The sequence below is a fragment of the Rhipicephalus microplus genome, chromosome 6 (genome assembly GCF_043290135.1).
Source record: "Rhipicephalus microplus isolate Deutch F79 chromosome 6, USDA_Rmic, whole genome shotgun sequence".
Taxonomy (NCBI): Eukaryota; Metazoa; Arthropoda; class Arachnida; order Ixodida; family Ixodidae; genus Rhipicephalus; species Rhipicephalus microplus.
In genome coordinates, this window is record NC_134705.1 from 189,964,213 (window position 1) to 189,987,935 (window position 23,723).

At 47.8% G+C, this 23,723-nt stretch overlaps 1 protein-coding gene across 4 annotated transcripts in view; it reads left to right on the forward strand.

Annotated features, from left to right (window-relative positions):
• The window catches only part of kst (spectrin beta chain, non-erythrocytic 5 kst), a 244,541-nt gene that overhangs the window by 36,034 nt on the left and 184,784 nt on the right, over window positions 1-23,723 (forward strand). The window contains exon 1 of one of the 4 annotated variants that reach the window (XM_075867308.1): window positions 15,438-15,570. The exons of the other annotated variants lie outside the window; for them this stretch is intronic. The gene's annotated coding sequence lies outside the window, so the exon portion shown is untranslated. Of the gene's footprint in view, window positions 1-15,437; window positions 15,571-23,723 lie in introns of those variants that run through there. 4 annotated transcript variants of the gene reach the window in all.

Here is a 23,723-nt window from a genome sequence, read left to right on the forward strand (position 1 = left end):
ATCTCTCTAGAAGCGAGCTTTCAAAGAAACAAGAAGATAAAGAAAATTTGAAGACTTGAAAGGCAAAGTGCTCTGCACCGAAGCCCTATACTGCTCGAGGCCGCATAAATAAATAAATATTTGTACTCCTTCCATATGTTAGAACACCGTGTTTATCGTCTTTTTAGGTTCTGCGGCTCTTTACCTTCACCGTGCGTACAATCACGCAGTCATGCATGCGCTCGCTGACTGCCGGTTTTATTTTATTTATTTTTTTTTCGTTTTCTGGAATAGCCGATTTCTATAATATATGCCGTCTCACGAATTTCGCTCACTGCAGCGGAAGTTGTCTCGCGACTCGTGCCTGCCTCTCGTAGACGAAACACACGGGCTTGCGTTGTGTGTGTTTTTTTTTTCGAGAATGGGCGAGTTTTAGGCTGTTGCATGCCCTGTTATTATTTATGTCCGCAAGTACAGCCCTGCCAAACCGTTTAAAGGGAACAGCCAGCAATTTGAAGGAGAAACGTGAAAAAAAAAAAACATTTTTTTGCACTACAATCGGTAAAGAACTGCAGATAAAATCTATTCAGCCTGCATTCACGCGTGAGGAATCTGTCTTCGGGTGCCTGCGCCTTATCTCCTCTTCAATCGACGGCAGTAAAGTAAATGGCGCGTTCCCTTTAACAGCGAACCGGACTGTAAGTTCCATTCAGTCTGGTTTGCGTCGGTGTAGGAAACTAGCGGCACAAATAAACAAAAAAGGGAAGTGAAAAAAACGTTTTAATTTACTTTCTCAGTTGACTGATGCAGATATTTACTTTCGGTTCACTGCACACAGTGTTATTGAAAAGGCAGAATATGCCGTTCTTGCTTCATCTCTGTATTCCGCGCCTTACTACTGTTTGCTCTGTTTCTTTGCTTTGCCGTTTTTTTTTCGTTTTTTTTTTTTTCGTCTGGCAGGACCCTTACGTTCGCGGAAACTGAGATGCAGGGGTGTGTTCAAGGCTGTGTACACGCCTGTAGTGCGGGTTTTTTTTATTTTCTTTTTTTTTCTCATCGCGATCAGTGCCGCAGTAGGACATTTGCGTTCCCGATTTCCGTAAGTCACGCAAACGCGTGCAACGCATGCGCACACTCGCTCTGTGCGCGGCCTGGAATGCTATTGTGGGCATAGAGTTTCCCACAATACTAACTAGAGGGAACTCTGGCGCTAGTGTCTATGGGAGCTGCAACGCACGGCGCTTCAGCGAGCATGGGAATGATGGGTAGTACACATATTTGTCTGATTTTCGTACTTCTGGCCTGCTTCTGGCTCCGTGTGTGTTCGTGTGGCTTGGAGCTGTTTTTTCACGAAAACATAAATTAGCAAATGTTCACCGTTTGTGCTTCACAACCTTATTCTTTTAAGCTTACTATTTCGAATCAAGTCCCTAAGTTCAAAAGGGTTCGTTCTTTCTTTCAAAACAAAACCGAAACACAGCAATAAACAAAGCCGCAAGTACGATTCGCCGCCCGCAAGTACGAAGACTAGGCAAATGTGTGTACTACCCATCATTCCCATGGTCGCTGAACGATCGCAGCGCCAGAGTGCCCTCTAGTTAATTTTGAGAAACTCTATGATTGTGGGCACTGTCGAATTGCGCTACACATCGCCGAATTTTTGTAACGGCCATGTTTTAGTTCAGTCGCGCAGAGAGGATCATAGCAACTCTCTGAGCTAATCAGAGAAGTCCAACGGCGGAATTCGACAGTGCACAAGATCGGGAATAGTACCACTGGTGTCTGCAGTGTCCGCGCAGAACTGTGGAGGTTCCCTCCTTTGAGAGAGGCGGTAACGGAACTGCGCTTATTTATGCCTTTTTCCTCTTTTCAAAGCCACTTCGTACAGTGTCGCCATATGCACCTCTCTGGCTGTGTTCCAATTCTTAAGACAGCACGTATAGACAGTCTACGAAGACTGGTTAGGAGACAGCATCGGGCCCATGCTGTCCAAGAAATGGAACACATTTAGACTGCTTTTACGCGACGATGCGCCACCTTGCGTCGAGAAGAAAAAAAGCTAAAATAAACAAACGTAGCAGTTGTATTTTCTGGCTTATTTCGTGTTGAAATCAAAAACAAATAAATGTTACTCACATTGAGCGTCTAGGAAAGCGTCAGCTTGTGTGCAGACGACCATTTCGGTGATATCTGATCTATCTGAGCGATTCGATGAGCCGCCATCTTGTTTAGACAGCAAAGTAGCCTGCATCGTTATATGTCTACGATGCGGTCTTCTCAGAGCTGTCTACTTTGCCGGCTACGTGAGAATTGTAATGGGACTTGAGATGTCCGCCGTCCATTTGGCTGCCTATTTAGCCGTCTACGGTGAGTATTGGAACACAGCCTATCTATATGGATTTCGGCTCGTGTCGATGGCTCACTATGCACGCGCAGTCGGTCGTGCACAGAGTGAGTGAGTGAATAAGTGTGTTTGTGTGAAAGAGAGCGCTGCGTCAATGACTGCGCATGTGGTGCGCGTACGTAATCCACCTGCACGTTACGATGTCCACTTATGACGTGCATTTGACAACACTGTAGACCAGGATACCTTACTCTCGCTCCCGGGTTTCGTGCGAGTCTATATACGCAATCTTGACTCCTCTTACCACCTTTCCGCGTGGCCTGCGCAGGGGCTGCGGATTTGGTTATCGATCTACTCAATGCCATATATGGTGCGGCCGTGCCATATGAGGCTGCAATTGACACCATATATGGTCCAGTGGTGTCGTAGATGGCCGTGTTGACATCCGTGTATGAGAAATTGTGGTTTACATTTAACCTGTCGCTTATTCTGTGCAAATTAGTCACATGCCCATCATATTTGTGGCATTCCTCGAAACAGTGCACTTCATCCATTTATTATTTTTTTTCAGCCCTTGGCTGAGAGCGTTCTGTTGCCTACAGGCTCCGTCTTGTATACTTGACGGTAATAGCCGTTTCATTGTGCTTGAAGGCTGCATGCTGCGACAAAATTTTTTTGTACGAAAAACAAAAAAGAAAGAAAGAAAGAAAGAAAGAAAGAAAGAAAGAAAGAAAGAAAGAAGCGAATGTGGGAAGAAATGGAGTGGCCAGAAATCGCTGCGCTCTTGGCGGGAGCAGAAAACGGAACCGTTTAATAAGATAACGGGTGCGTCCTGCTGGCAGGGAAAGTAAGCATAGGCAAAGAAAAAGAAAATACGCTGCTCCTGCAACTCGGAAATTCCGAACTACGTATTGTGCGCGCAAGCAAAATGGGAAGTCCCAAGGCCGCCTCGTATATGGCTTTCTTGCAAGCCCAGCGATTTGTGATCGGCGGGGGAGGGCATGGCTACTCGCGGCCTATATAATATAGGCGCCGATATTTGTTTACGCACAAAATACCTCCACGAAGTGGTAGCATGCGTAGCGGCGGGGCTTTTGTTTGCTTCGTTCTGAGACGCGTCCGCATTTATTGCCGCTATAACTCCCACCGTTTGCGGACCTTTATTTGCTGTGCATTCCACGCAAGCTTTTGGCCGCTTTGTTCCCATTGTTCGATCAACGAAAGTCGGATGCTTATCGATTGTTCATCGTTTGTTTTCGTGACCGGAGAACATGTTACTGTTTGTTGCAGTGGGGAAGAGATGAGGGACTAAGCCGAAGGCCCACTTACGAATGTGCGTATGCTAATAGATTAAGTTTTGACGTTTTACGTGTTAAAACTACCATATATATATATATATATATACATATATATATATATATATATATATATATATATATATATATATATATATATATATATAGAGAGAGAGAGAGAGAGAGAGAGAGGAGGGACTTGATCGCAAACCCCGACGAAGACCGGTCCACCGGTTGAAACCGTTGTTAATAAAATTAAGACAACCGCTAAGTTGTGTTTCTTCTCTTCCCAAGTACGTTTGGCCCATTGGAAAAACTTCAGTATATATATATATATATACACGCCATATTGGGTGACTCACCCGCCACGTTAGTTAATTGGCTATTGCGCTAGACTGCTAAACTTCAAAGTCGGGGCTCGAATCCCGGCTCTGGGGCGGCCGCATTTTTGGTCGACGTGAAAATGCGAGAGGTCCGTCCGTGTGCTTAGATTTAGGTGTCACAATTTCCAAACTCCTCCACTATACGGCGTTCCTCGCAATGTGCGACGTACTGTTAATTGTGGACTCTTTAATAACTGTAGACATGTGTTCTGCCTTTTCAACGTTTTCAAGAAGCGCGACGCCTTAGCTGCATACATTCCACGATGCGTGTGCGTGCTTGCGTGCGTGAGTGAGAAAAAGAGAGACAGACAGAAGAAGAGAGCTGGCTCGGCTTCTTGCCTTAAAAGGCGTTCGAAGAAACAAGCGGTCCCCGGCCTCCGACTATACCTGTGCCTGTTTGTTCGGCCCACAGACCTATAGCGCTGTGGCTTTGTGCACTCGCGAATGAATGCACGCCCTTTGTGTGTGTGTGTGTTCCTTAATGTACTTATATACGCTCTCGAATACGACGTGCCTGCTGCTGCTGCTGCTCATAAATGCGACGGCCGTGTTGTCTTGAGCCGCAGGAAGGAGAGGTCTCCGTTTTCCATTCTCGCGACGGGAGACGGCGCCACGAGTCCTTCTCTGAGCACAGCAGTGAGGCAGGCGCGCGTTTACGCAATGAGTCAGTGGGTATCACAGAGAGAGAGGGAGCTGGGTTTCTTCGAGGCGGCCTAGTTTCGCGCAAATAGGTGCAGCGAAAGCTGGAAGCTTGGGTTCGGGTAGTTAGTGTATATAACTAAATTTTGGCAATTTGTTAAACTGTCTCAAGATTAAAAAAAAAAAGTGCCGCCATATCCACGAAGTGAATGATGATGAGTGGGCGAAGCTCCGGAGGTAAACCTGGTAAACCATGAATCCTCTGTACATTTTGCCCACTCGATTTTATTACATCGCTCCCCCTAGCGTACGTCGCCGCACTAAATCGAACGATTGCCTTCAACCAATGACACGCGCCATATGTGACATCATTCCTATTTTATAAGATCTCGCGTCTTTCATCAACTACAAGTACCGCTTTCTAGTTTATAACATCTTGCATCTTTTCATCATCAGCTACAAGTACCACCATCTAGTAAACACTACAAGAACTAAACGAGAGGTGGCTACATACAGGAGACGGTACCGCCATCTAGTGAACACTGCAAGAACTAAACTAGAGGTGGCTACATACAGGGGACGGTACCGCCATCTAGTGAACACTGCAAGAACTAAACTAGAGGTGGCTACATACAGGCTACAGGGGACGCACAGCCCACGCCCTAAGGAGCTTCGCCCCTAAAAAGAAACTGGAGTTATCTGGGATGCACGGATGTTGAAAAATGTGCAGAGCTGGCATACAGACCTCTTGGAATTTTGTTTCCTACACGTAGGATTTATAGGACTTATACGAGGGACGCATGGCTTGAGACCTGCATTTTTATGTGGGCGCTGGATAATCTACAGTATGAATTGAGGAGACCGGCTGATTTGTTTGTCATGGTCGCCACAGTGGAGGGCTTCCGAAATTTTGACCGCCTTGGTTTTTTTTAACACGTGCCTGAATCTGAACACGTGGGCCTTCAGCATTCTTTTTAGAAAGTCCCGCCTGCGGTTTGTTACATTGGAACCGCCTCCTGCATGTTTGCTTGCGATCTATTTCATTTCTGACGCCAATAAAGAAAGAATAATTGATTTATTGATTTTGCGTCCACCAAATAGTTTCCGGAATAATCGATCAAACGTTCGGTCAATAAATTGATTAATTATATTGACGGGTAATTCTGCGTGCCCCCTTTTCTGTGTGGGATGCCGTCGTGGATGGCCATTGCGCATCGACCCTTACGAATCACGACTTTAGACAAGCCTTAGAGACAACTTTAATCGACTTTAGATGGCCCGGACACCTCGATATATTATTTTTCTGAGAAAATTCGCTAGCTCTTTCATTTTGTCTGTTCGCGGTACAAGAACGCATAGAAGCGAGCAGCATATGAATGGCAGTACGGGCATAATACATAATAAATTGAAGTTCTATTAATACGGGGCTGCCCGGAGGTGCTGTATATAGAAAATCTGTATATAGACTGTGCAAAGAAAAGCACAAAGAATTGCAGCATATCCACAAAGTGAATGATGATGATTGGGACGAAGCGTCCGTCCGTCCGTCCGTCCGTCCGTCCGTCCGTCCGTCCGTCTGTGTCTGTCTGTCTGTCTGTCTGTCTGTCTGTCTGTCTGTCTGTCTGTCTGTCTGTCTGTCTGTCTGTCTGTCTGTCTGTGTCGAAACATTTCGAGCGATGCCAGCTCCATCTATAGTGAACACTTCGCATGCAAGGGGTGACTACAACAGACTACTATACGGCAGACAAGCCTATACGTCTTAAGTAGCCTCGCCCTCCCTAAAACGACCGAAGAACTCGATCCGCGTTGCAGTCACGAGATGAGTGCCGCAGCTTGAGGGGCGTTTGCGTCTATAGTCTTCCCGTGTCCGGCAGCAGCCCTGTAATATACAGCGTCATTAACATCTACGTCAACCGGGTGACGCCACTTCAGCTATCTACGCGTCTACATGGCCCGCCCGCCGCTTAATTATGTCAGTGCTTACGTCGAACGTGCATATTACTGTTCACTTGTTTGACAATATCAGTGATGGATCGCCGGCCATAAAGCCGCACTCTATATGTGCCACGCGGAAGACGGCAACGCCGTATCGCAGCAAGATTTTCCTCTGCCGGAATTCACCTTTATTTCCGCGAAACTTTTTTCCACTGGTGTTGAGGATCTCGGCCGCGCAGTTCAGCTTCTCCTTCCTGCCTTTGCAACGCTGCGCGGAACTATATGACGAGCTAATACGTAATAGCGTTTTAAAAGCGAGCGCCGGAACGCGTCAGACATGAGAGATGACTCGCTTATATGCGCTCCATCTGCTCAGTGTCGGGACGGCTTGTCAAGCGTTCTATGCGCGCTAAACCTTTCCATCATATTCGCTTCGCCCTCGGTGGAGCGGGTGGTCCCGCAGCTATGCGTTGACTGGGGTACCCAGAGAAGTGTAATGCGGGGATCACGTGACCCTCATAGCGCGGCTGCAGAAATGATGGCGTCGTGGAGAGGGATGCGCTTCGTCTGTAACAGTCATCCTGAGGACGTCTCGACGTGGACGTATGAAGGACGAAATTTAGAAATGGGAAGGGTGGGGAGGGATGCTCTGAAAGCTGGCACGTCCAACATCGCCCGTCGCGGGCGAGGTACAAATCACGGCGCTACGAAAAAGAGATAGAGATAGCTGTACTTTAGTTTTCTGTCTTCATCTTCAGAAGGTCTTGGTGTAGACGTTTTGAGGACGAAAAGTAAAAATGTGAACGATGGAGAGAGAGAGAGAGAGAGAGAGAGAGAGAGAGGTTTCAAACACTCTCACTGAACATGTCTCACGGTGTTATAGCGAGGTAGGAAGGATGGCGTCGTGAAGACATGTGTGTAACCTGGATTTTTAATACTCCTCTCGAGGACTCCCTAGCGTAGATTTCTTGAAGACAAAGAAAAAAAAACGAGAACTGAAGATATAAGTGTGCAAAGGGCGAAAAGCGGGCGTATATTATGAAGTAAGCGCATCCGATACGATGTGCGTCAGCGAGGCAGGGACAATAAAGCGAAAACAAACGTGGCCCATAATTATAGACTTCTTGAGGGGGGATATAGACGTGACGTTTCGATGACATTAAAGTGAAAGAGAATATGAAGGGCACCGAGGGGGGGGGGGGGTGCTGCGCACGCACGCGCAAGTACTTCATGTAAGTTAACTCATTCAACAGGAATGCGGCGAGAGTCTGCGCGAAAACAAAGGCGGTTGATAGGCGCGCGCGCGGAATGCGATAAGCATCCTGATTTGCATGTGCATGCTGATATGGCAGTGCAGGGGTCGTGCACGTGAGTCTTTCGCGTGTCGATCGTAGGCGTATATAACTCGGTATATGCCATCTCAACTCGGGGGATGCATTTCCGATGGAGGCGGAAATGTTGTAGGCCCGTGTGCTCAGATTTGGGTACACGTTAAAGAACCCCAGGTGGTCTATATTTCTGGAGCCCTCCACTACGGCGTCTCTCATAATCATATAGTGGTTTTGGGACGTTAAACCCCACATATCAATCAATCAACTCGGGGGATGTTGCGAGCCGCGAAAGCAGGCTATGGGCCGGGTTCGACACGTAGTTTCCGGCGTCTGCTCCTTTATAATGGAACTGCAAAGCTAGAGAAGGGTGAAACTCCGATTAAACCAGTTACAAGTGTTTATTTTTTTCCGCGGAAGTGACTCCGCGGTGCGCGAGACTAATTAGGCACTTGACTAATTAACGCGAACCTTGCATGGGGCACGACGCATCGTTCATTTACGCGTGTCCACATTCTGTATACCGCACATGCATCATTCGCATAGGTGTCTGTATGTGTGTGTGTGTGTGTGTGTGTGTGTGTGTGTGTGTGTGTGCGTGTGTGTGTGTGTGTGTGTGTGTGTGTGCGTGTGTGTGTGCGCGCGTGTGTGTGTGTCTTTACGAGGGTGACCCACTTAAGGCGCGAACACGTGATTTCTATGCCGTAGCGGAAATGAGTGGAGGATGTTGAGGGTGCGAAAGTTGCATTATCTGACGCAGTCGTTCGTGTTTTGTTGCGCTGCCACCACTGAAAACGGGATGGTTGGTACATATACGTAGCCACTGAAAACGCAATTAATTAATTAATTAATTAATAATATAAATAATTAATTAAGATAGGGCGTTTTTCGGTGATCCTAATTTTATAGGTTTGTAATTATTGCTCAATGAATCATTCATTATTTATTAGTCACTGAATCAATCAAAATTTCCGGCTGCGCCTTTCGCCCCGTTTCTCAACAGACTCGCACTTCCGTATGAATCAGACGAATAAAACATTGTCCTCCCAGTTTTGCATTCAGGTCAGCTGTATGGTTATCAGATTTCAAGAGGGAAAAAAAATATAGAGACATTAAGCTCGCCTTTTTCTCTTGTACCTCCACGTTCACGCGGTAACATGTGAAGGCCGCCTACAGCTATTGAGAAGGCATGAACGTGAGCGACGTTGCTTGCACTAACTCTTTCTTGCACTATATATCTTGCACTGTAGTGTAGTACACTCACTCACTCACTCACTCACTGACTCAAGCAGCTTGCGCGCGTAAGCAGTATGAGTCTACCGACCTGTACCACGAAAACTTGTAAGCTCAAGAAAGAAAGAAAGAAAGAAAGAAAGAAAGAAAGAAAGAAAGAAAGAAAGAAAGAAAGAAAGAAAGAAAGAAAGAAAGAAAGAAAGAAAGAAAGAAAGCACTCTACCAACGGGCACGAGACCGATGGCGCGACGGGTCAACATGTGCATGTACGACGTGTGGTTGCCGGCGTCTCGCCTATACGTGTCGCCGTTAAAAGTTGGGTCACCACGCGACGGCGCCATCTATCTTGTTTCGCCGTTATCATTGGCTTCGCACGGTGACATGTTTTTTTTTTTCCCCTGCATCGCATAGCGGGACCTTTGTCTCTCTCTCTCTCTCTCTGTCAAACAACCGTGGCTCTTTGAGAAAAAAAAAAAGAAAGCAAACGGGACACAGACTACCCCTTTCACGTACACTCTTCGTACAGTGCACGAGCTTCCACGGGTCGCTGCGCCGTCGCAGACATTACACAAAGCCCGCCTTGTGTGAGTGTGGTACGCGTGTATGCGACTCTTTGTTCAGCGCACACACGCGCGCGCCTCCGCTCTGCGGGGTCGTAAAAAATCCTGTCTAGGCGCTTTCGTTTGGCGTAACCGATGTTATACCCCGTGAAAGCAGACGGGCGTGTTGCCGCGATTTCCGTATATACTTGCGCTCTCGCGGGTTCGGTAGTGGCGTACTATAGTTTCCCTAAAACTCTTCCTCGTTAAAGAGCAAGAGCTTTTTGGAGGCGCGCTTTTGAGCTGGTTCTTATAGCGATAATCCGGATATAACGCTGATGAGAATGGAACGCAGAAATATAGACGTCTTGCGGTATACGCTCGCGTCGTTGTGTACGCGCACTCGGGATAGCGGAAGTGACGGGCGAAGGCACTAACGCAGCTTACAAGCGTGACAGCTTGGGCTAGTTGGTATGGCATGACAGTAGTTATAGCGCGAGAACAAAACGACGACACAGAGACAAGAAGGACACGAAAGACACGAGCGCTAACTTCCAACTGAGTTTATTGCGCAGAGCGCGATAATATATAGAGGAGACGGTAACCATGCGACAAAAACCATATGGCACAAAGAGCAGAACATGAGTAAGAGAAAAACAATAAAAGCACAGAAAGTGGCTAATTGATTGATTTGATTGATTTGTGGGGTTTAACGTCCCAAAACCACCATTTGATTATGAGAGACGCCGTAGTGGAGGGCTCCGGAAATTTTGACCACCTGGGGTTCTTTAACGTGCACCCAAATCTGAGTACACGGAGAAAGTGGCTAAGAAAAATACATAAGAAAACGAAACATAAAGGTAAAGCACCGTCTGAAAGTATTACGCTTCACAACGTCACTGCGCATTGCGCCCTGCACCTGGCGGAAATGTCGCGAAACGACCGTTCATCTCGGAGGCTTTGCTTGTAGCAGTACAGGTTGTCCCGCCCCCCCCCCCCCCTTACCTAGGCCCTATCAAAGCGGCTAATAGCAGCGTTGGAAAAAAAAAATATGCCTCTGAGAGAGACGTCATAGTGTATGGTTCCGAATATTCCGACCATCTGGTGCTCTTTAACGCGCACTAAGATAGCAAGCACTGTACTCGGGCCTTTAGCATTGTGGTGTCTCTTGAAGAAAACGTGAAAAATCTCTTGGCTCTGTTTACCTGTGTTCCCTTATGTAAATAGTAGCTATACAGCTGCGCGACATTACGCGGCAAGGACCGCACGCCGAAGGAAGGAAGGAAAATAGGTGGAAAAGAACGGCAGGGAGGTTAACCAGCCTGTAGGCAGCCGGTTAGCTACCCTGCGCATGGGAGGGGGATAGGGGAGACGAAAAATAGAGAGCAGAGAGGGAAGAGAGATGAACACAGCATATTCGGCAGCACACGCGCGCACACTGTCATATAGTTCAGTCTTGTCTTTCGCGGTGTGTGACATTGCTGTTACGGCCGCTGGTTCAAGTCCGTGTCGCATAGGAATTTCAACAGAGCTTTTGTCGCCTTCTGTTGCAATGTCTTCTCTCGGGCGCTTGGCAGAATAGTGTCCACAGACATTTGGCTGTTGTCGATGCGCGCAAGAACGGACGCCAGGGACTGTCTCTAGATGTCATACAACGGACAGTCGCACATGATGCGGTGTAGCGTCTCTTCGCAATGACAGGCATCGCAGAGAACCGCACGTCGAGGTGTCTATTATTAGCGCAGAGGTTACGTCACCGCCGCCAACATATCGAGCGCTGTGACCTTGGACCGACCCAGTGACTGCGTGCTTGTATATACTTAATGGACGAAGTGAAGGTACGAGTGATTGGCGTTGATGGTGTAGCGACGCTTCTGGAACGCTGTTACGAAACCGTCGGTCGGATGGCTTTGCGAAGGAAGGCAGGCCAGCAGCAGTGATAGTTCGTTCACCTACACATCGGTTTGGTGCCCTTTTTTTTTATTTATTCTTTATGTTTTTCGTTGCGCACAGACAGTGTTGACGGGTCCCGACATGCGCGGAATTTTCCGCAGCTAGTTACGCAACGGTTACACGCGTCGAAGGACAGTTGTACGGCAGAGAGCGCATACTTTTTTGCTGATTGCGACGCAGTTTTGGATGGCAGTTTCGTATCCTAACAACTGTACAGTGTGCTGGAATACAATACCTAGTGGCTGTGTGCGGTATTCTCGTGTCTGGGGTCGTTAGGCGTTCAAATGAAATTTGTACGTTTTGAACATTTGTTCTTTTTGCCTTTTGTGTTACTTAGGACCTCTCGATTTTAAGGCAATAAAAAATGTCCGTTAGTAATATTGGGAGTTCAGTGTAAAACGTTTTAAGAGTGGGACGGCAGAAAACAACAACAACAAAAAAACCTATTGGCGCTTATCTGCCTTTTCGAGGTACGTGGCTATCACTCACTCACTCACTCACTCACTCACTCACTCACTCACTCGGCTCACTCGGCTCACTCACTCACTTGTATAATGAATGAATCAATTCTAAAGTGCTGTATTGATGAACACTATCGGCAGTTCAGGCGACGACGCCATCTATTGGTCGCCTCGGGTATACGTAAATGTATTTTTGTTGATTGATCTTTATCTTGTTTGCTTCGTCGAGTTTTACGAGAACGTTACAAATTCGACAGAAATCCACGTTTCGGAGTTAAGAATAGCATATTCTAAATATCGATATAGCAGGAGTTGCTGTCAGGCGCACTTGATACCGATCAAGTTCGAGGACATGCCGACGTTACGCTGTCTTGAATTACTGGCGAGGCATTTCCTCTTAAAAAAAAAAAAAAACAACAACTTTATAGCTGTGCGCATTGCAAGGCGCGCATCCTTTTATTTTTGTTCCTGTGAGTTTTCTCTGTTCTTTTTTCCCAGCTTCTACGCTTTTAGTACTAAAAAAGTATACAGCTACTCGCATTGTTCGCGCTGTGGCGTGATGTCTACTTCTACGCCATTTTCTTCTTCTTTTGTACTCTCTTTTTTTTCTTTTTTTTTTTTTTTGCTCGCACCTCGCTCATCGCCCTTTGCGTGCCGTCCGTCTTGCTCTCCCTGTCACGTACGCCCGCAACGCAATATATCCCGCAGGGGGAAATGCCTCTTTAACGTCTGAAGTGCTGCAGCGGTGGAATGAAAGAGTGAATGGGCCGTTTCGAGAACAGCACGGCTCGCGCGGCCCATAAATGGGCAAGGATGGAATGAAAAAAGGAAGGTTACGTGGTTCCTTACGGTCTATGTATTCTCCTACTGCCATCTTTGACTGGTCGTTTCGCAGCACTCCCATGAGAGAGAGAGAGAGAGAGAGAGAGAGAGAGAGAGGGTGTGTCTTTTCCTTTTCCTCAGCCTCTTTCACAGGAGAGCACTCTATGGGGCTCCGAAACGAACAGTCAAAGATGGCTCGAGACACGACTCGAAAGCGAAGGCCACATTTGTCTCGGTGGAATGTGTTGATCTCACAAACCCTCATCTCGCAAAGCTATGCGCATTCAACGTGGTTTCGCACTGCCTCCGTGATCGGAGCCATTGGCAGTTTACGGCATATCGCGTTGTTTTTTTGTTTTTTTTTCCGGCGGGATCGGTATACGCCGCCTTTCATCCAACGGTGATGTCGTGGTATTGCGTCATCGTGTTACGTCATCACACGACACCACAAGCTTGGTTCACCGCGACGATGTCAAGTGATGACGTCATCATGTGACGTCGTGTGACGGCGCCAGGTGCCTAGGCAGATATCTTATTCAGCAGGAGGGGGGTACCCTCTTCAGCTGAAGTGCGGGCCAGGCAGATGTGGTTGCGTGTCATTCGGGTCTGTATGCTATAGGCAAAAATATTTAAAAAAATAAAAATTCGAGGGAGGGGGTGGTAGGGGGTAAACACATAATCACACACGTCATTTCTGCGTGTCATACCACGCATAAATGACGCGTGTGGTTACGTGTTATAAATAGGTTTGCGTGCAGCCGCGCATGTGGCGGTGGCGTCTTTTTTTTTCTTTCTTTCCGCGTGTTTCACCATGATCGTCTGGAAAGCTTGCCATAGGATAGCAGACGACGTCTTTATTTAGCGCCGAGTCACAACTTCTGGTGTCGTAGACTTGTGTTCCGCTGTTCACCGTCAGTAAGACGCCGAAAAAAGAGCCAGTTTCTAATGTTTAACCGCTATAAATACATAGTGCACGAGACTTTTGTCGTCGATATTAGAATACGTGGGTGTAGGTGACGGTTTAAACATGTGTGTGTGTGCTTTTTAATAACGTTAGTTCGAGACAGCGCTGGAGTGTTTGTTACTTCCTGCCTTGTGATAACGTTTTTCTTGCACCGCCGCATCAAGATGCATAACCAGTTCGAACTCTCCGAAATATCGATCCCTCTGACGAAAAGAGTGCTTGATAACATAGTTCACTAAATATTCTTTCGTTTGCCGAATAATGGTTGCTTATGGTATTGCCAATGCGTATAGTGCCCAAGCGTTCCCGCTTTTTTTTTTATGAACTTAGCGCCGAATATAAAAACTTGACGCCTTTTCTTCCCTCTTGTTGCCGCGATCTGCATTTACCCATGGTGTTTTATAAGCTCTTTTGTAAATCTAAAAATGATAGAAAGTCTTCCTTCTACTATAAGCTTAGCTCTAAAAATGTGAGACTCCAAGCCAAGTCCAAGTGTTTTTATGTCGGTTTACAATACCCAAGATGGCTTCATTCTCATTGTCTGTGCCCTGTCTGTTTGAGCTCCTCTGTGGGTGCAATCGCCAGCACCTTCTGTCAGGTACTCTATCCGTAATACACATCGAGAACGATATCGCACTACGCAAGCGTCATTCGACCCACCCGCCCCACCAGTTGACCCTTCCTCCATTGTCTGTGTCCCCGTTTTGCAACAACCCCCCCGTTCTTTCAAGCCTACACGCCCTTCCTCTCTCCTGTCGTAAAACAGACCGTTGGAATTCCTTTCGACTTGACCTTTTCGCTTGCAACCGTTGCCGCGATGTGTCCCATTGCACTCGGAGACAAACGGATCCACCCTACGCGTTGAGATTGAAAGAAGCGAACGGCACATAGATAAGACATTGTGTGTGTCTGTAGTGAAGGGAGAGTGGGTATCTTCTGGGTCGGTCGCTCTTGCGCCACCAGAACGGTCTATCGTCAACTCCCCCTCCGACCCTGCGGCCATTTCTGTGTTTGCTCTTCCCTTCTTCTGCCTCGGTCTCTCTCAGCTGTGGTATCTGTCTGTAGGCCTGTTCGTGCGCTTCTACCCTCTTAAGCGGTCGTACCTATCTATATGTCTGTTCGTTTGTCGTCTGCTCGTGTGGTGTCTTCTGCAAGCAGCAGCAGCGCTCCCTATATACGCATCTGTGTCGTCTGCAACGGTTGCGGTCGTTTGAATGCTCGCATTTGACTCGCCGCTCGGCGTAACGGTTTGAGTCGTTTCTGTCTCTCTCGCTATCTTGTACAGTGTGTGCGTTCGTTGGGTTCACGTAGCGCTTTATAGAGTGCCGACAACCGAGTTCGAACTGCAAGGAGGCGTCGTCTGGTGTGCTTCTGCCGTACTTCTGTTTCACTCCTGCTTGGACGTCGTCTCTGTGACATCATTGTCGTCTGTTAGTGCGTGCGTACGTAATTTGGGCGTCGTCCTGCAGCCGGGAACCTCCTCCGTTACTCCTCTCCTTCCTCCATTTTTTTGCTTACGTGTTTGCAAGACATTTCTTTTTTGCGTGCTGTGTCTTCACGCTGGGCGACTCTCTATCATTTTTTTTATGGTGACCTCTTGCTACGTTGGCTTTTGAGAATCCAGTACACTGCAGCCAGGTGGAATTGAAAACAAGCAAGAGTAATCTCCACAAAGAAAAGAAAACGAAAAGACAGGTAAGCCTAGTGTCTTTTCCTGGTTTTTAAACGTTCCTGCGTGTAGTTTGTATACGGTATCGTCAATTCTTGCACGGGACACCTGATTAGCATAATAGATAGATCGTGATTGCAGCTTTTGTTTGAGTTCATTAGACGCAAGAGCTGCCCGACAGTGATGCGTGTAAAGCAGGCCGTTTGTAAGCATGAAACAGTAGTGTATTTATTCGGGCTTACACGTCATGTCTGGGTTGTCAAATGTAACGCCTGTAAAAGGGCGTTTCCATTATACGTTGAACACATTTTGCTATCCTGCTTAAGTGTGGCCTAGTGTTTTGTGCGAAACTTGTGGTAATGAGTACGGATTAAAAAGGGAAAGGTGATCAAACGGTAATAGTTGCTATTAAGTGAAAACTTCGCATATACATATGCCTATGTGTAATTGGCAAAGAGGTGGGAAGATTCAAGAGGTGTCAGTTGCGGTCAGTGATAAAAAAAAAGGCGGGAAGCAAAAAAGAAAAACTAGGTTGGCAGCAACACGTTATTCTGACATGACAGTGACGCAACCATGATATCGGCGAACTACGTCAAAGTCACGTGATCTCTGAATGCAACGGAAAACAAAAGAATCCATTACACTGAAGTAATCGTTACAGATATGGTTACAGATTGCGCAGTTTAATCTATTTCCATTCACACAACCCAGTGCCATGAGGGGCCTGACAGAAATTGCAAAAGGGACGAGCTAAAGGAATCGGTTTGCGATATGGGAATGATTTTTTTTCTTTTGCCGTCGTTATTACCGGCGGCGTGCTCGGCTTGCCGGCTGCTCAACGTTCTGTCGTGACCTCGGACCTTGCACTCCTGCAATCGAAAGAGATAGCAAATGTTATCCCTCTTGACACATCTTGACCGAAGCAAGCGTGGCAGCTGCATTCCGGCACGCTTCAAGTGTATACGACGTCGTCTGCTCACGATTGGCGCGCCCTTGCAGAAAACGTACTTCTGGTAGAGTGTGCTAGAGTTCTAGCATATAGACTCTACTTCTGGTGAATTACTGCTGTTGCAGACGATCGCGCAGTAGTATAGCACAGGAATGGTATGACGTATACAACATTTACGGGACAGATGTACAGATTGACCGGTTGCTTTGACCGGCTTCCTGACGAACCACTGCTGTTGCACACAATCGCCAAGTACAGAAGCATACGGCCTTAATGAGACAGCCAGCACGTCCGTGACACAGCATGTCCAAGTGCACTGCCGAGAATATGGCTTAAACTTTTGTACTCCTATGCAACAACCCACCAAGCATGTTGTCCATTGAGCCATTGAAAATTTCTAAATGTGACGTAATTAAGGTGCGCGCGCTATCTAGATTGAGCGGTTGATCTGGCCGGTCTCAACTAGAAAAGCGTTGCTGTTGCATACTATCGCGGAGTATATACGGAAGCAGACGGCCTATAACGCGTGACATATAGGATGCACGTGACGGCTGTAGATTGGCCGGTTGCTCCGACCGGCCTTCTGGCAAACCGCCGTTGTTGCAGACGATCGCTGGGTGTATTAGCAGACAGCCCTATACGATGACTTATACCACAGCACGGCACAGCATATTTGAACGGAAGCTCGCCGACTGCTTTATACCGTTGTTGAACGTTGGACCTTGGCATGAAACCGCTGTTTGCTTAAACGCCTTTCCTGCCTTTTTTGTTTTACTTTTTACTATACTCCTGCCTATAGTTCGCACCGGTTTTATGTAGGTTGCAGCTGGCGATACGGACTTTGGTGGAAGTACTTGCGTGGTGGGCGTCTGTGAAAGTTTATGGCAGGAACTGCTCCGCGTTTTTATTCATTTATTTTTTGTGTGGGCTTACACAGGCGGCTTGTGGGATGTTAACGGTGTTTAGGCATATACGAAGGAAGTGTCGGCTTTTATGGCACAGCGCAAATGTGTACGACGGACGACGGGTTGGGTTGAGCCGCTTCCATGATGGTGGTTCCCGGTGGGTGACATTGTAAAGAGGAGTACTATCGTATAATAATAATCAAATTTCCGGATTTTATACCTCCCAAAACTGCGATATGATTATGAAAAAAAAAATGCCTTAGTGGAGGCCTCCGGAAAATTTCCTCTAACGTGAAGTTCTTTGACGGCCACCTAAATCTATGAAACACGCGGGTCTCTTGTATTTTGCCGTCACAGCAGTGCGCCCGTCGCAGCCGACTGGGATTCGATCTCGCGAACGTCAGGTGCAGCGATCGATCCCACAATGATTACGTCACCGCGGCGGGTAGTATTCTCATATATGCAGAGTCATTAAGGGTAACTAATTGGATTCTCAGAGAAGGCAAGCGGGTTAGGGGGAGACACAAGGTTAGGTGGGCAGATGAGATTAAGAAGTTGGCGAGTATAAATTGGCAGCAGCAAGCACAGGACCGGGTTAACTGCTGGCGGAACATGGGAGAGGCCTTTGTCCTGCAGGGGACGCGTAGTCAGGATGATGATGCTGAGGATGATGATGTGCAGAGAAAATGAAATGACGTGGTTCAACTGATGCACCGGTAATAATTCAACGCAAATGTTGATTTCGCTATATGGGTAACGCATTTCTATAGATAAAAGAGCAGTGATAACGCACGACCGTGTTTTCTTTTTCTCGCAATTTTGAAACATCCGAACACACATGGATCGTGCATGCATTCACTAAACTAGAGTATAAAGTTGGGCATGTTGGTCATGCGTCAGCACTCCTTCTCTCGGTCTTTGTGAAAAAGAATTGTCGTTTTTGAGATCATAAGTTTTTAGCGCATGGCAATAGAGGGTTTTTCATCTGTTTATCTGTTGTCTTCGAATTTTGTGAGCATATATATGTACGCTCCTCGAAATAAAGATTTTGTTAGAAGTAAGCGCTCCCTTCTGTCCCTTCCCTTGTCCTATGTTTATAAACGCGCTACGTCGATCAACTATTCACTAAACGTTCTCTAAGGGGGGTTAGTTTTGAGTGACCCGCAGTTCTCTCAAGGCCGTTATCCATGTAGCATAAAGTTTGATCTCAATACCCAAGTTGGTTCGGGAGTCGTCTCTCGATCTTCACGCTCCAAGAGCAACGGTGCAAACTGCTCGCGATAACGGAAGGCAAAGTTGTTACAGCTTTGATCCTTGCCGGACGTGGGTTCCTTGAAATGTGTCTTCGTATCGACGCGTTCTGATACGCAGAGCTTGTCTTATCAACCGTGCGGTTTCACATTCCTCGGGAAGTGCTGCCGGCGTGCAGAGTACTTTAGATCAACTCCGCGCGTTGCCGTGACTTTGGCAGGTGCTAAGGTACTCCACTCGTCGTGCACTTGCAACATGCTGAGACAGTGTGAACGGATTATGAAGGCCAGGAAATTCCCACGTGTCTCACGTTTTGCAAACACGGATGTACCCTGCTTTGAAAATGTTACGCATCATGTACCCTGACCTATACCCAAGTAATCTTTGTCCACATTGTGGGGAAATAGCTTCATTAGAACACATGCTCTAGCAGTGCACCAAATTCGCTCATTTATCGAACATTACCTCTGCCAGATGGGAGGCGGCAATCCGCAGCTCGTCCTTGGCAGATCAGCTGTCCACCAAGCCCGCGAGGCGGCTGAGGAGCTTGGCATCTCAGTCCCCACGTGGGAGCTGCCCGCAGCACAGTGATCTGTGTTTTGGAGGACCAAATAAAAGTTTATCCAATCCAATCCAATCACGAGTGACAAAAGAGGGGGAGAGAGAGAGAGAGAGGCGGCGTACGGAAGACTAATTATATTTAAAGTCATGTGACCCAGTCGCGTCGTATCATGACGTCATGGAAAACTTCATGCGACTAACTAAGATTGTTAGAGTAATTTAGTGAGTTTCTCACGGAAGTGCACGCTTTGGCTTGCTCTCACCTTAGCTTTAGCTGAAGGGACTCAACTTCTCGGTATAACACACTCAAACACATGCATACTCACTATAGCCCCCGTATTCACAAACGCTCCTCGACTCGACTCGACTTTCATCCTTCACTTGACAGGGTTGAGCACTGCGCCGCCCCTCGGCTGAAAGTGACACTACGCTACTCAAGAACAGCAGCAAAATTATCACTGATATGCATTGACTTGCCCTGTTTCGAGGTGGCGCTCCCATCGGCTTTTTCGAGTGAAGGTGGCGCGTTGAGTGAAGGGGCGTTCTAGAATGCGGGGGTTAGTCCTTTTTCGGGAAGCAAACGCTATAGTAAGACACTATGAGCGCACTCATTGGTAGCACCGGAAAGGACCTGAACGCGCTCTTGTCGCGATTGTCGTATACCCCTTACCATGAACGGGTCAACTTTCTCCGGCGCGACGACGTATACGGTATGCTTAAGATGTGTGCGACAGCCCCCGCATAATTCTGCAATCGCGGCGTTTGGCAACTATCTGCGTGGGCAAACATAGACACACACACATACAAAAACAACTTTTGTAACGCTTAAATTGAGCACGTTGTTTATCCGCGGGAATGCCAACGTCTGTTCCAGCTTTGTCCGTGCTATATACAATCTCGCTGGCGCAGCATCGTAAATCGTGCTCGACAAAAGCGCGGCTCCACAACGGCGGCCTGACGGGCTGGAATATACATTGGGCGCACGCCTATCGCCGTGTTTTAGATGCGGAAGCATCTTATACTCGCGCCTTGTAGTGCGCCGTCCGCGCCGTCCGCACCGCTTCTCGAACATTCGACAGCTGACGCGCGCGCATGCGCCGTCGCGCCGTCGCCCACTCTTCCACCATCTGTGCATCCCTTCCTCCTCTACACACCGCGCGCGCTTCACTCCTCCACCATCTGTGCACCCTTCCTCCTCTACACACCGCGTTCGACATCTACAATTCTCCTGATTCTCCAGTGGACGCGCATGTGGCGTCGCGCTTCGAGAACATTCAACAGCTGACAGTGCATGCGCCGTCGTGCTGTATATATACTCAAGGTCGGCGCTCACTCGCTCAGTTGCCGCTCGTCGGTTGGTTTGTACGGCGCGTCGACGTCCAAGGTCGCGGTGAAATGAATTCCAACGAATCCACAAACACAATGATCGACGTCCCTTCGACCAGCGCCGCCCTTTCGCATACGTGTGTACGTGTTCACTCATTTAACACCCCCTCCTACAACCACGTTAACCAATTTAGCCATCGACCCAAGTAAGTCGCAATTTAACACCCCATTTCACAACCACGTTAACCAATTTAGCCATCGACCCAAGTAAGTCGCACTTTAACACCCCGTTAACCAATTATATGCTCCGCATCCTCCTCAGTGTTCCCCCGAGGGAAGCTGCGGGCAATTTTTTTTGTTATCGCCGGTATCGGCGCCTAAGGGTGATGGGGTGAACCGCGTGTTCATTACGTATGCACGCACAAACGGCTGAGTCGTGCAGATGCTATGAGATAAGTTCTTGGCTTTGAATCCGGATTCCAGGGCAGACTCGGAGTCACGCTCTTACGATAACGCGCGTTATCTCGCCGATAAGGAACGTTATATGCCGACGGAATCGGCGTCGGCATGCACAGACTTGCGCTCCCTTTTCCATACTCATCAGTGTCATCACTTATCGCTCGCGCAGCCAGGAGCTGCGCGGGGAGAGGAGGGTGGGCGAAGGTGGACCAGTTCAAACACCGCCCCCTTTCCGGAAGTTATGAGCTGATTGATTGATTGACTTGTGGGGTTTAACGTCCCAAAACCACCATATGATTATGAGAGACGCCGTAGTGGGGGGCTCCGGAAGTTATGAGCTTTACTTGTGTATGTACATGCACGCATTCAGCGCAAGCATGAACATACATGAATTATAGTCAACCCCCGTCACACCCGCGGGAGGTTGACTATCTTCTTTTGGGGGCGGGGGTGAAAGAAAATTGCTTACTACTATACGCTTTTGTCGAGTATATATAGTCGGAATCCATTCATTGATTTGATTGATTTGTGGAGTCTAACGTCCCAAAACCACCATATGATTATGAGAGACGCCGTAGTGGAGGGCTCCGGAAATTTCGACCACCTGGGCTTTTCTTTAACGTGCTCCCAAATCTGAGCACGCGGGCCTACAACATTTCCGCCCTCCATCGGAAAGGAATCGATTTATTGGGGCTTTGTTGTTCGATTTGTTATGGCTTTTAACACTCCAAAGTTACTGTGTGCCTGTGAAAGGCCGCGGATAATTTCGACTTTACTGCGTCCCGACATCGCACAGTGGATGACGGGACTCTATAGCAATTCACGTCCAACGAGATGCTGAACCAGCAGCCGGTATCGAACCCGCTACCTTCTGGTCAGCAGCCGGTCGCCGTATATCGCTGTGTCACTGCGGTGTGTCAGGTTCCCACTTGGGGCCTTTAAGAAAATTGACAGAAAGTTAGATGTATGTTCGTTATCCGTCGTGTGAGCTTGTCACGCTACTAACATGCATGCTGTACACTTTATGCGTTCAATATGTGCATCACATTCAACGCAGTATATGTGCTGTGTACAGCAACTTACGCTGGGACCCGTCGCGGTGGTCTACAGTGGCTAAGGTACTCTGCTGCTGAGCCGCAGGTCGCGGGATCGAATCCCGGCTGTGGCGGCTGCATTTCCGATGGAGGCGGAAATGTTGTAGGCCCGTGTGCTCAGATTTGGGTGCACGTTAAAGAACCCCCCAGGTGGTCGAAATTTCCGGAGCCCTCCACTATACGGCGTCTCTCATAATGATATGGCGTTTTTGGGACGTTAAACCCGACATATCAATCAATCAATCAATCAATCAATCAATCAGCTTATCTTGGGAGACGTCCGCCGCGGTGGAGCAGTGGCTAAGGTAGCTCGGATGCTGAATCGAAGGTCGTGGGTTCGAACTCTGCTGTGGTGGTCGTATTTCGATTGAGGCGAGACGGTATATGGTGCACGTTAAAAAACCACCAGATGGTCAAAATCTCCAGAGCCCTCCACTATACGGCGTCTCTCGTAATCATATCGTGGTATTGAAACGTTAAACCTCATATAATATTATTATTAATAATTGTAAAGCATACGCAACTTATGCTGTAGGAATCGCATATCTATCGCGTGTGTACAGTGCGCGGACTATTGCACGAGAGACGTTTCGTCATTCAAGAAACCTGTGAACCATACGAAGCTTCCTATATACTTTTTGTTATGTCCGGTGTTGTCGTCGGCCCATAGACGTACGCGTTGGTCGCGGTAGTCCCAAAAAGCTCAGACAGCCTCGAACGGTTAAAAACAAGTTTATTCCTATTCGGATGGAGGCGGCGGCCGAACTGCCGGGGGGAAACGACGGTGGCTCGTTTGCGCCGAGCGGGGGAAGGGGAGGAGTCAACATCTGGAAGCAGTTTCAGCAACCGGTCCTTCGCGGGTTCGGAGCGCTCGTGACGCAGGGGTGCTTGGAACACAACACTTTTCTAGGCTCGTATCTCCTTGGTTCGATCGCGTGTGCCCGTTTATTGTGTACATAATGTATAAACAGCCATTCTGCGTGCGCTATACAGTCTTAGAAAAAAAAGGCAGTGCTACTTACTAACTTTGAGGTAGTAAATTGTTGCCACAACATTCACTACGTAAGTAGTAACTGCAGGTAGTAGAGCACAGACGTTTACTACCTCTAAAGCAACCAGAGGTAGTAAATGTCTGTGGTATACTACTTGAAGTTACTACTTTGGTAGTGAATGTTGTGGCAACAATTTACTACCTCAAAGTTAGTAGGTAGCACTGCCCTTTTTGTAAGAGTGTATACCGCGCGCCGTATACGAAACGAGCGATCTATGTAAATCTCGTCCAGAAACGAAATCAACGAAGAGCCTGTGTAAGGAAAGCGTTTGCATATACACGCGTTATAGCCCGCTATATACGGGGAACAACGGATCGATATCGCGTCGGCTCTCACGTGCGTGCCTGTGCGGGCGCGCGCTGTAATAGTTCGTTTGTTCTACCCAACGCGCGACTGTTATAGTGCGTGGCCAGTTGTCGTGACGGGATATGTGTGTAAAACGAGTATCGGAGGGCGTGTTTTCCTGTCGAAGTGAAAGCGTGCCGTGTATATACGCGCGTCGTGGAGAATTGATTTCGACCGGGCTTTCTTTCTTTCTTTTTTCTCTCTTTCTTTCTTTCTTCCTTCCTTCCTTCCTTCCTT